The sequence below is a fragment of the Eptatretus burgeri genome, chromosome 4, assembly GCF_056783735.1.
Source record: "Eptatretus burgeri isolate ZD-2024b chromosome 4, Ebu_testis_v1, whole genome shotgun sequence".
In the NCBI taxonomy this organism is placed as follows: domain Eukaryota; kingdom Metazoa; phylum Chordata; class Myxini; order Myxiniformes; family Myxinidae; genus Eptatretus; species Eptatretus burgeri.
Genome location: NC_140964.1, coordinates 8,030,049 through 8,044,268, shown reverse-complemented (window position 1 = coordinate 8,044,268; position 14,220 = coordinate 8,030,049). Strand labels below are relative to the sequence as shown.

Below are 14,220 nucleotides of genomic sequence, written 5' to 3'. Positions count from 1 at the left end.
AACAGAACTGTGCAGAGTTAAGGCCTTTCATGACATTGTGATCGAAGGTAAAGGTAGCTGAAGTGGCATGCACGAGGGGAGCTGCCAGGATGCATTACGGGAGTTGAGGGATAAGTGAAATGCAATGGAGTGGGGATTCCCATCACAGATCAGTCACTGCTCCACACATGTGAACACACATCTAAAGGTGTACTCCATCACGCAGGTGGCTCTCTTTCCCTCAGCTCACTCTTCATCCTGACTCCCCCTCCTCCCACCCCCGGCTTAGCTCGCTTTCTCCCTACCTCCCCCACTCTGGCACTTCCTCCACCACCCCTCCCTGGGTAAACTCATTCAGTCTTCCCAATCAGCTCACTCTCTCTCTCTCTCAAGGGAATTGAATCACACCCAGGTTTGTCTGTGCTGTATTCATCAGCACCAGTATGGCAATCTGCTGCTGTTTCACAAGTTTAACCTTGTTCTTACATATCAGTATGTTTTATACAGTATCTCAAATTTGTAAAAATGGCATGAGGGTTTAAAAACAGTGTTTACAATATGGCGTGCAGTTTGGACAAATGATGGACAGACTAGAGAGTTCAAAGAACACATTACCTCGCACTGTCTTTGGAAACAGGGACAGGGATGGGGTCTACGAGCGGCAAATTGGATTGGTCATGATGATGTTAAACGCCGTAATATTTTGGCCAAGTACTGCTCAGTGGAAGGGTTTTGAAAGTTTCAAAAAGGCGATTTGTGTTCTCCAGTCTTCATGTTTATAATTCAATTGAAATAAAATAAACATTTTAAAGGATGTAGAAAAAAAGATATTTTGGGGGGAAGTTTACCACCGTTGATGCAGCGTCTTTTACACCACCTTATCTAACACTATTTAACATTAGTTCTTCACGAGCAAGTTGCCCGTGCCCGCACGAAGTTCTAAACGGGGTCGGGATGGTAAGGCAAAAATGCAAATGGAATCTTCTGTTATTGACCCGGCAAGCCAGGAGCAGCAATTCACATTTCTTGCCACATCCGATGTAAGTTAAATGTTCTGATGGCGGCGAGGTGCTCCAATTGAAACCGTTTGTTCGATATATGTAATTTTTTTTGATGTCGAGTGTCTGTGTCATAAAAAATTTGTACTGATGTCAAAGCCAGTGACCAATCGCAAATTAACAGTGGGATGCCTGTTGTTTGTGTCCTTTATGATGTCCTTCAAAACAGTAAGTTTCATGTCTGGAATGATTTTCAATTTTGACTGCCGGAGAGGCAGAAAGAATGAAAATAAAATCTCATTCGTGTCTGCGTGTGCACGATCGAGACAAATCCAGAGCCAACGTAATGTTAAACCACAGGTTTGTTTTCCAATTCATATTCAGATTAGTGTTCAAAATATAACATTCTATTGAAATGAAGTTGTTCCTCGATCATAAACTGACGTCTGTAGAGGCAAACAAACAAACAGACAGACAGACAGACAGAGAGAACCAATTACTTAATCTCCGCTTTAAGCTTTACATGCGTAGGATAACGAACTTGTTTAATTTATCTCGATGATATTGTTGCAGTTCTGCGAAGCCAGCACTCCCCCAAGGCTAAGGCATACAACATATCGCAGTCCCGACAGTTATTTCATTAGTATCCATTTTAGACAGCCCTTCCCTCATGTCTAGTGGGTATACGGGACAAAATGCGTTGCAAGGGCTTTTTTAGGTCGATCTTATATTATCCCATTCTTTATTCTGTAATCTATTTTATTTATTTTTTATTTCATACACGACCTCTCCTTCTTCACGTAGGCATGCACGCAAGCAGCTCATTAACATACGCGTGCTATTTCCCATTAAAACCTCATGCCATTCTTCAACCACATTATCACCTCAGACCTTCACCATACGTGGACTCCAATGTTGCAACGTTCCTGCAACCACAACGCCTTCCCCAAATTCCTCTCAACATCAAATCACAACCCAAACTCGCCTACAATCACCATCGATGGCACAATCTTGACCACAACCGCCGCCATCCAAAACTCACCTTCACTCACCGCTTTGGATGCCACTACAATGACGTCTCAACCACCAGGCCAAAACTCACCACTATGCTCACTGCTGCCAATGATGACCGCCGCCACCTTTCGGGACCAGTGGGAGTGAGGAGATGCACTCATGGACGGGATGCGCGATTGGGTGCCTCGCTCCATGTTGAATCTTGGTGTTCCATCGCATGGCCAAGTTCAGGGGTGAACGAGGGCATTTCCGGTGTTGATTATAAATGTACCGAGTTCCACATGCTCGCTCTCTTCATCTGGCTCTTCGTCAGGTCCTGCCTTTGTCTCGTCTGGCTCAATTTGTACATCACCGTTGGTTGTTGCGCTGAGCGGAGGGGAAGCTGAGCTGAGCTCATAGATAGCCAGGTGCCAGAAGAAGTGCCGTTTTACACAAATGAATAATGACACAAGCACATTTCCCTGCACTCACGTTAAGTCCATTCTCCTCACGCGTTCTTTGCTTCATTTCCGACACCCCTCACCCCACCCCCAACCCCCTTTACCTCCATCTTTACACCTTCCTCTCCGCCTCATCTGCCAATCACTGTGCACCTCATCGCACCCCCTCACTCACACACCATAGACACCCCGTTTTCTTCCGTCCTCCCTCTCCTAAGCGACTTGGTTGCGTTGATCCATCGACCGCGCCAGATACAAAGAGGTTCATCTTTCTTTGCTTTCTACTTTCCTCGGGTGTTTGTCTGATGGTGCCTGCCATGTTAGCATAATCAAACTGTAGAAGTTGAGTATCGGTTCAGCTCTGCCCTGTGTCATCTCTTTTGTATATAACTGTATTATATTTTGCTGCACCCCACAAATCCTTGCTTTCCCTGCTGTACATATTGCTTGTAATAAAACCTTTTATTATTGTTCACATGCCTTTCCTCAGCCTCGCTTTATAAATAAATTGCTTACGTTGTAAATGTACCCAACTCGTTCTGTCTTTTCCTCCATTGGTCCAGCATGGTCCGCACGTAGTTAGCCGGGCAGTTTTACCTCACTAATTGGCTCTTATTAACCGGTGCGTACTTTGCAGCTCCGCTCGGCTGCACCTGTTACGGTAAGTTAACGCAAGTACACACCGAGGGCACAAAAGTCCCCTTGGTATGGCCATCCACAGGTAAGGTATCACGTGGAGTCGTGTAACCCTGCCAGGATTGGTGGTACCAATCGGCGTTCATGGTTGCTTAGCAACCTGTCGGTGCGCGGAATTATCTGTGCCCGGCGGCCTCACGACCGGGCGTTCGGGAGGGACCAGAGTGCTTCCCCTCGTGGCAAGCCTCGAACCCCTGATCCGCAGCAATATCGACATTTGGTGTCGAACCAAACATGACCATGATATCATGTTGCAAAACATGTATTCTACTTGTTCTCAAATAAAAATACTTCCAAGCTTATGGAAATGGTTGTAACTCGTGTTTCCTTCAATGCATGCTCACAACCATTCATGTTTGAAGATAATGATTAAAACAAAGGTTCCGATCTATTCTTGTGTGTAATATAAATACTGTACTGTACTCTCGTATCTCACACTCCCTGCCTTATTATGGGCACACAACTCCCCCACCCTTCTACCCCTCCCTCACCATTAAGGGAGTGGGGAGCAAGGTGAGAGTTCATCAGAGTTGGCATTTACTGTGATGCAGTTATACGCTTGTGGACAGCGAGTCCTCCACGGCTGTGAAAGCATCTGCAACACAACAGACACTGAATGGCTCCATGATGTTCACCATCAGGCTTCTGTCTCTCTAAGATGCACTTGTGTCGCTTTTTGTTATCTTCTCTTCTAAATACTCTGCATTCACTACACTCGATGGTTAGCTGTTTAGAGGGTGGTGGACCTTTTCCACTCAATTCATTTTCCAGGCCTTCACAATAAGTGACCCACCAAGCTTGCCGAGCAGTCGCTACATCGTACCACTCATCTTCCAATGGCATGATCTGAATCACATCCCTCCAGCTCCTCCTGGTCCACCTCATGTGCTAAACAGGCTCACCTTTGTTGTGTGATGGTCATGCATCCTTGCAATACAGCCAGCCCAACCATTCTAGACGGCACCTCATAACCCATATGACTGCTATTTCGGAGTCACCCCATTGTTTCCTGATGTGTTCTGGTGTTATGTGCTGCAACCATTGTTTCGTGTTACCCGCACGCTTTTTGAAACAGAAGTGGGGGATATTGTCTATCTACTGTCCGTCCCACCATCTCCTCCTAAACGGCTGTGCAGAAGTTGACCAAACTTGGTAGTTATAATCACCAGATCGCAAGAAGGTGCGAGAGCAGGATAATTTTTGGCCCCGTCCCTTGGGGCCTTGGGGAGGAGTCAAAAGGTCAAATACCCAAAAATGCGATGATGGGCACATTTTAAAACATTTCTTGATGAAACTTTTTACGTGCAGTCAACATCGGGAGACGCAAGGAAGGGTAATGATTTTTTTGGATTTGACCCCCGGTTCATGCCCCAGGGGGTGGGGACTTAGGGTCACAGGGGTCAAAACAGAATACTTTTTAAACTCAAAATTTGACATTGGGTCATTCCAGGTGGAACGTTTTGGCATCTTCCAACTTAGCTTTAGGTGGGAAGAGTGGGGATCTGTGATGGCGCGCCATCGACTTTGCTCTCGTTCAAATTGAATTGAAATCTATTATTTGTCCATAAAAACAAATTGAAGATCGCACTGTCAAACAAATCGCATAACCTCGGAATAAAAAAGGTGTGCAATTAATTTCCCCAATGCAATTAAAATAACAAATGATGACAAAAACAACAACAATAGTACAACAAAACCCACTATCAAATGATCAAAATTGCACAAAGGGAACAATTTAACAGACAACTACAGTATCCCCACCACCACCAATTGACCCCTTTTAATATTACCGACTATCATTAAAAACATGAGCAGAAAACGGAACAAATGATTTCAGATATCTACTGGTTCGGCGCATCAAACTTCTTAACCTCCTACCAGACCTCATCTGTTCATAAAATGGATGCAGTCGGTGGATACTATTTTGCATAATTATTGAAGCCTTCGTAAACCTCCTTCATAATATCCTCCAATACAATACAGATGCCGTGATCAGTGAGGTCATGCAACGTAAGCACTTCACCCTTATAAACATTCATATGTCATACAAGAAAAACAACACACCAATCATTCCCAACTACACACTGATACGGATGGACAGACCAGACATCAGAGGGGGAGGCCCCATCACAGACATACATACACAAATCAATTAGATACACAATTCTACGACCAGACAACACATTCGAAAGTGAAGCTTTCAAAATTAAAACTGGAAACAAAGAACACACGGACATTGTAAACATTTACACACCACAAGATCCACTCCACTGCACCAAGCAAATACTCACCACAACTCCAGAACCTTACTCACTCCCAAACACCATCATCAGAGGAGAGTTAAACATCAAGAACATGGCATGGTATGCCCATCACCAGAGGCCAAACCATTGCGACACAACTAAATCCATAATTCATAATGAATGATCCAGACCTGCACGCACGCACGCACGCACGCACGCACGCACGCACGCACGCACGCACGCACGCACGCACACACACACACACACACACACACACACACACACACACACGACATTCTGTTTTCCATCACATTCCACCACAACGATGTGGAAATTATTACGATGACACCCTTAACCCAAACAAAAACAAAATACTCACCAGTCACAAAAAAACAATATGGGATGAGTTTAAACATGATATGAAACAAGAATTCCAACAACTCAACATGAACACCACCACCACCACCACCAACAGTGACATCCACATTAAACGGTTTAATATGATCATCACTACCGCAGTTACGAAATACATTCCAAAGGGTAATATCAAAGCACACAACCGCAACTACACACCAGAAATCGCACACCTCATCACACAAGTCAACCTAAATCACAACACACCAACACCCAAAGCACCAGACATAGTAGGAATGATTCAAACACAAAACACAGAAATCAATGACAACGGCATCCGGTAGAGCGCATACCTCCACCAAGCTAAACAGTTTACGTTTTGTATCCACTGATCGGCCAGGTCTGCAATCTGGACCTGAACCAATATCTAATCGGCTTGTTCTTGGAACCTCCCCAACTCATCCACCAAGTTTCAGCTGAACACATCCACAACATTTTTGAGATGTCATGCTATACGAGGTGTGTTCAAAAAGTATCCAACCTTAATTTTTCGTGCGTAAACAAATGAAGCTAGGGAGGCGTGGTTTGGTGCACGTATGTAGGCGATCCTAATTCGTATGCGTGAATATTTTCCCGCCTGCAGAAGCTGTCGGTCGCCGACAGACCGCCGATGAGTGAGGAAGTGTAAGTGAGAGCCGTCGGATTTTCGTTTTTGACAAAATGACGGAAAAACTTGCACAACGCTACTGCATCAAATTTTGTGTAAAGCTTGGCGATTCCCAAGTGGAAACGATCCGCAAGATTCAACAGGCCTTCGGGAACGAAGCAATGGGCACCACACAGATAAAAGAGTGGTACAACCGCTTCAAAGATGGTCGCACATCAGTGGAAAGGGAAGCACGTTCTGGTAGGCCCTCAACATCCCGAAATGAGATCTTCATTGACCAAGTGAGGACCCTGCTGATGCACGATACTACCAAGAGGTACTGTGTTGCCTTCGTGATGCTGTGCGATGCAAACGGCCGGACCTGTGGGCAGCGGTCAATTGGCAGCTCCATCACGATAACACACCCACCCATTCTTCACATTTGATACAGTTTTCCTGGCCAAACACAACACACCTGTGCTTCGTCAGGCTCCCTACTCTCCCGACATGGCTCCGTGTGACTTCTGGCTTTCCCCCAAGCTGAAAATGCCCCTGAAAGGGACGAGATTTCAGTCCAGAGAAGACATCATGCGGAATGCGACGGACCAGCTGCGCACCATCCCAAAAGAGGCGTTCCAGCGCTGCTTCCGACAGTGGCAGAACCGTTGGGAGAAGTGTGTGGCAGCCCAAGGGGACTACTTTGAAGGAGATTAGTGTAAGTTTGTTGTATCTGGATACGAGTATTTTTTATGAACAAAGGTCGGATACTTTTTGAACATACCTCGTATATCATTTTTGGCACCAACTTTCAATTAAAACTGGTGACCTTTCGCATAGGTGTGTAGGGCAACACATATATCACATCACCTTGCACACCTTCCAACGTTGCAGAACGCCTATTACTTACACTCACAAACCCCAACATCCCACTCTCACACGCCAAGCACGGATTCCGATCAAATCACTTCACTAATGCCCTCTTCACCAACCACATGCAAAACACCTTTGATGGCTTCAATAGCAGTAAACCACTAAAACACACTATTCTCACCACAATAAACATCACCAAATCATTTCACACCCTCCCAAAACTCTTACTCACAAACACCAAGAGATCTTATCTCCCATACCATGATCTTTATCTCCGTTTGTCAAATTTGGGAATCTGGAATCAGAATAGGCATCCACCCACATCCCACCTGCTCAAAGCTCCATGTCCCCCCTTTCTGCATCCCTCTTCAACCCACCCTCTCAAACCTTCCCCCACACATACAAGCCCTCCCCCACACCCCAAACCCATTCCCACACACCGCACACACACAAACCTTCCTGGCTCCCAAAAACCCTCACCTTTCCCCTGCAAAGTCTACCCCCTCCCTCTTGCACCCTCCCAATACCTCCCACCCCCCCCCACCCCAAATCTGTAAATGTGTGAATCTCAAACATCTGAGGACTCCTCTCTAACCTAATAAATCTCTCAATTCAGGCCGCTGCAGATATACCAGACATAATCTGTTTAAGAGAATCCTTCCTCCCACAGGACGTCCCTGACTCCTTAGCGTCTCTCCCCGGTCATTATCTCCTCCAATTTGAAAGGTCTGAACCACGCCCTGATGGCAGAGATGCACTTTACATCAAAAACCCAATTTCTCACTGTTCATGTGATCTTCCACCTCCCATCCCCAAGGAGTACCTCTCGCTGTGACTTATCCTCCTCTCCCACCTCAGTTTTGTCTGTGTTGTATCGTACTCCCAAGAGTGACAACTCCCATCGACATGACTGTCTGTCTATGTCTCTCTCTCATGACTTGGACAAGTTTTGAACCACTCATCTGTTTGAACCACTTTCACTTCCTCGTATGTGGCAATTTAAATTGTCACGATGAAAATTGGCTCGGTGTTGGTACCTCTCTCAACAGCCATGGCACTTCAGCAAAGGACTTCTGTGACTTCATAGGACAGACCCAATCTGTGAACTTTCCAACCCAGATTTCTCCAAATGGCAAATCCTCCCTTCTGGACTTGGTGATGACCAACTTTCCCACAAATGTTTCCTGCTCTTCCTCTGCTCCAATTGGTTCATCTGATCATGTGCTTGTGAAGGTAAACATCTCTCTGGGTATTACCAAAAAGCTGCCTCGATGCCAGCAAGTCTGGCAGTTCACTTAGGCAGATTGGCAGGGACTGGAAGCAGACATCCCGCTTCAGCACTGGTCTCTGATATCTACTGCCCCTGATGCTAACTCAGCCTGGGAATTCTTCCACAGGACCCTACTCTCCCTTTTCCACAAATTCATCCCATCTCCTCTTCAGTTATCTTAACCATCCGCCCAGCCCAAGTACACTGAATCCTGTGGTGAGGCAGTTACCTTAAAACAACTTGCATTCTGCTCCCAGAAGGCAAATCTGACCGAAGGCACCCTTAACTCACAGGAGAGCCAAAAAACATCTGTCCAACCTCAAGAATGAACTTTCAAACTCGTCTCCTTTCTCTATAACCTGATGGCACCATATTTACGTTGGTCTCTGGTGTATGCTCCCCCTTCCAACCATTCCCTCTTCAAATGGCATCACAGCCGATTCCGCTCATGATAAGGCTGAATGCCTCAATCCTATGTTTGCTTCCAATTCTTGTGTCCCCAACACCTCATTCTCGGTACCCATCCTTCCCTGTCATACCCAACTACTCCTGGAATCGGTCCATTTTGTACCTGAGAAGGTGGAGAAGGTTATTTCAACCCTCGACTATGACTCTGCAACTGGACCAGACGGCATTAGCTCGCGTGTCCTAAAATTTTGCTCTGCTGCTCTTTCACATCCTCTCTCCACCATTTTCACCCAATAATTTGCCCGAGGTCATCTTCTATCTTCTTGGAAATCTGCCAACATCATTGGATTAAATCCACTCTTCCTGTCCAGGCTGGAGTTCCTCAAGGCAGCATTCTGGGCCCTGTTCTTTTTATGGTTTTCATCAATGATCTCTCTGACTCTCTGGAAAATCCTCTTTCTTTTCTGATGACTCCACCCGCTGTCGTACCATCTGTCATCCCTCAGATCAGCAAGCAGCAGCTTCTTCACTCTCTGCAGATCTGGATAAAATCACACACTGGTGCAACACGTGGAACATGTCTTTCAATCCTGACAAATCTCACACTCTCACTATGTCTCTCCGAAAGGACCGTTTGGAACCCCGCCCCCCCCCATACCAAATCTACTTTCTCAACAATCCTCTGGAAGAAGTCCTTTCTTCCAAGCTTCTGGGTCTCACGATCTGCCATGATCTTTCCTGGAAAAGCCACATTTCCAACCTGGCCTCCAAAGCCAGTCGCCAACTGGGAATCCTCCGTCAAGCAAAGTCCTTCCTTGGCACACCTGAGCTACTGACTTACATACAAAGCTTTTGTCTGCAGCCTGATGGAGTATTGCTCTCCCCACTGGGCTGGTGCTCCCACTTCTCACCTTTCTCAGCTTCAAGTTGTGGAAACAAAGGCATTTAGGATCATTGGTATCTCCCCCGATGAGCCTGAGTCTTAGGGTCTCTCACTCTCTCACCGCAGGCAGGTTGGTGGTCTGTCTGTCTTCTCCCATCTCCTCTCTGGCCTCGCCCACCCGGCTCTGTCTGCGATATGTCCCCCCATACTTCCGCAGGGTGCTCAATGTCTGCCAGCAACCCCTTCTGGTAAAACTACCAAAATAAGAATCACTGCTCACCTTCACCATTTCATTCCTCTTTTTCCCCCACCTTTGGAATAAACTCACACTCTCTCATCAATTCCACTCTTCCCTCCAGGTCTTCAAAACAAACAGCTGTTCACCACCACCTCTTATCTTCCCCTATCCAAAACCATGATATTTTCTCCTCCCATGACTCCACCTAAAATCCACCTCCGACAAATTCCCTGTTTTCCTTCCTGAAAGTTCGCTGTAGTGTCCATCTTGTTTACCCTGTGTACCTTGCCCCAACCCTCTCCCTTCCACAGTCTCTGTTCCACACTGTTTTTTCCTTCCCTTTCCCCCCTTCTTGTCTCCTGCTCCCCTTATGCATTCTGTGTGTTCGCTTTCATACGAGCCTCGACAGTGGAAACCCCAAAAAAATTAAAAATGGCATAACGTGCAAAAACTGATCCCTTTAACTCCAGACCTCTTAACTTACTTTGAATCATCATCAAGGTCATGGAATCCATCATCCCAGGAAATATGAAATCCTTCCATTTCTCCACCAACCCCATCTCATATCACCAATTTTGTTTCAGACCAGGTCACTCCACCATGGACATGCTGCTTCTACTCACCCAACAATGGATGGAGGCACTCAATATCAGACGTGAGTTCAGGGCCGTCTGTCTGGACATATCATGCTTTTGATATGGTTTGGCATCCTGCCTTGCTTTCCAAACTCTCTGCCTTTGGCATGCCAGGCCAACTGGAACAAACTCCCACACTCTCTTAAATCCCACTCTTCCCTTCAGGTCTTCAAAACAGCTGCTCACCACCAACTCATATCTTCCCCAATCTGAAACCATGATCTTGTGAAGCTGCCCATCAAAAAAATTAGAGTTAACCACACAAATATTATCCATATAATGACATGGTCATGGAGGAGAGAATTTTTCAGCAAATCCATATTTTTTTCTCCTTCATAAGTTTCTGCATGAATGAAAATTCACAGAAAATAAGAAATATGTTCACAAGTAGGGGGCTCCAACCCCCACCCATGGGAATACCCTGAACCTGTTCAAACATTATCCCACAAAAAGACACAAAAGTATTAAATAAAATATAATTAACAGCATCCTTAAACTTCTGCTTATCGAAACAATGAAAAACTTGAGTGTATTTTTAGAAAAGAATGCTCTATCAAACCGAACACATAAAAACTTACTAAAAGAGTTAAAAAAAAAACCTTGTCAATCACTTTGAAGAGTGAATCCCTCAATAGCACTAAATCCAAATTTGTTTATAAAGTAGAAAAACTCAAAAACTTCAACTGACTTGATATCGAAGCGTCTAACGTTATCGAAGAATTCTAAAGAAGAATTAATGCTCCAGGAAGTGTTAATACCAGAATTCTTCTCAATTACTAAACAATATTTCTTGAACTGTTCTCGAACAACTTGTAAGCCTGAGTTAATGATAACCGATAACTGTTTGCTGGAACAATGCCTGGCACCTGCTTTCAACCTTTACTTGTACGGGTTCTTATGAACCTTAGGGGTCCAGAAAAGCAGAGTAATACAAGGATTTACTTCTTTACATTTAATACTGAAATTATTAATGAAAACCTCCTGATGTTCAGAGATCATATCTTAGAGTGACTTATGACAAGGAACATTTGTGCTATTTCCTCTCGTGGTGAAAATAACCATATCAATGCCTGACTCTCTTAATAAAACCTTTGCATAAAAACCTTTTATAAACCACAACAAAATTATTAGCAGCCTTATCTACTATCAAGGAGATCCCAAATGTGTTTATGAACACTCAGCTTGTTCAACACTGCTTGAGACCGACCCGGTAAAAGCAAGCCCCGACTACGAAAAAAACTTAATCCTATTATCTAGGACTTCCACAACTCTGTTAAACCATGTATTAAAACTGTTTACAGATAACTTAAACTTGGTGCACATTTTGTTAACAAAATTAAACACAGAATCCACAATTGAAGACCTAATGTATCTCCATGGTTGAGTTACTGGTTCCCTATATTTAGCTCCCATTTTCATCAGATCCCTAATTTCACTATTACTAATTATATTCAAATCCCCAGAAACTAAGTGTCCACAAGGACCACAAAAAGGGGAAGATGAACATGCACAGTCAGTTTCCAAAAAGTCCTTTACTATTTCTATTCTGAGAGTTTCAATTTTTTTCACCATAATTGAGTAAAGATTGTCCCTTTGATCTGAGTGAAAGTGAAATAAACCTTCAATGGGGTTCGCTTTATCAGGTTATAAACTCTGCACTAGTATCCCTAAAAATAGAATGAAGCTGAAGCCTATTTACCTGTTTGCTGGAAAAATCAGTGTCGCTCTGCCCTGTGTCTTCTTTTGTATATAACTGTATTTCTTTTGCCACACCTCACCCTGTCCTTGCTTCTTCCTGTTGTACGTATCTCCCCTATAATAAAACCATTGCTTGCTGTACCACATACCTTTCCTCGCCCTTTCTTGTAATTGTAAATGTACCCAGTTTGTAACGTCTTTTCCTCCATTAGCATAGTCCACATGCATTGTTAGCCAGGAAGTTGAACTCCAAGTAATTTGCTCTTGTTAGCCAGTGCACACTCACTGAATTGCTCAGTCGTAACATGAATGTGCGCTGAAGACACGAGCCCTCCTTGATACTATTATCCAAAGGAAAGGTACCACCTGAAGTAGTGATAACCCTGCCAGGATTTGCAGGACCAATTGGCGTTCGTGGTTGATTAGCAACCCACAAAGCCATGGAGTTATCCGCGGCTGGTGGCTTCAGGACCGGATGTTCGAGAGGAACTCGAGCGCTCCCACTCATGTCAAACCCTGGCCGTTACAATATGCACCATTAATTTTTTCATGCAGTACATGCCATAGTAAAATATGTACCAAGCACATATTTATATATTGCACTCCTATAGTACAAGATAAACAACAAAGCTTTCAGAGAGTGCGCTTGCACTCTCGATGTAGGGATGCCGCAGAAAAAAAGTCGTTCCTACCCACAATATACAAAACTAAAGTTGAAGTATCTTCTCCAAAAGGTCCCTTTGGCTACATACGAGTCAACTTGGTTTTTCAGCTGATTGGCGAGGCAGGGATCACTTTTCAATTCTCCAGACCATGGTGAAAGCCAAAAAAGCAAAAAACCGAGATTGGACAAAACTGGCAAATCTTCTTCTTAATCATAATAAATAATAATCATAATAATAATTTTCAGACGGCATATTTCCAAGCTGCCTCTGTCAATGGCAATGACTGGTACCACGAGACAGAGTTTTACTTGGTGCAACATGCTTTGCTATCGTAATTTTAAAAGTTTGAAAGGATTCCATGAAAAATAAGCAAAACTGCATTCCTTTGGAGTATGAGTGTTAATCAGCCTGATGTGGGTGTTGACACATTTGACCAAGGCTAATCAGACCTATATGGGTGTGGTTAAAAGTGGAATATTATCAGTAAGTCGGTGACAGCAACAATCCACACGTTTTCTATAAAGTACGTACGATTTAGAATATTAAATCGTCTATAAAGTATGTAAAGTACCATTGCATATATAAAGTTCGTACAACATTTGTGAATCAGTACATGGTACTATATATATATATATATATATATATATATATATATATATATATATATATATATATATATATATATATATATATATATATATATATATATATATATATATATTTACAGGGGGCTGCAAAAGTAGGTATACAGTAAGGATGAAACCAATATTACCAGTATTATAATAGTTTAATTTTTACTACCAGTAAAAAAAAAACACGAACATTTGAGGGAATAATGTTTATTATTGGTATGTTATTATTGACATGCTTGTATAATCAATAAATACGTTTTGAGCGCACGTTTTGTTTTTCATTACTGTGTGGAAATATATATATATATATATGTATATATATATATATATATATATATATATATATATATATATATATATATATATATATGTACATACATATATATATATACACACCAGTGTACATGGTACATCAGAAAATCAGTTAAACAAAAAATGTGGTCATTATTGGTTAGATATGTATTGCGATGCTGTCCTGACGTGGGCAAACAAGCCCGAAATCCCGACAGATGGCTCCGTTTCATGTTTTAACTGATATTGACGATGTCATC

The 14,220-nt window shown here is 43.5% G+C and overlaps 1 protein-coding gene across 8 annotated transcripts in view; it reads right to left on the bottom strand.

Annotated features, from left to right (window-relative positions):
* BCAS3 (BCAS3 microtubule associated cell migration factor) overlaps positions 1-14,220 on the bottom strand; it is a 214,736-nt gene that overhangs the window by 26,490 nt on the left and 174,026 nt on the right. The window lies entirely within an intron of this gene.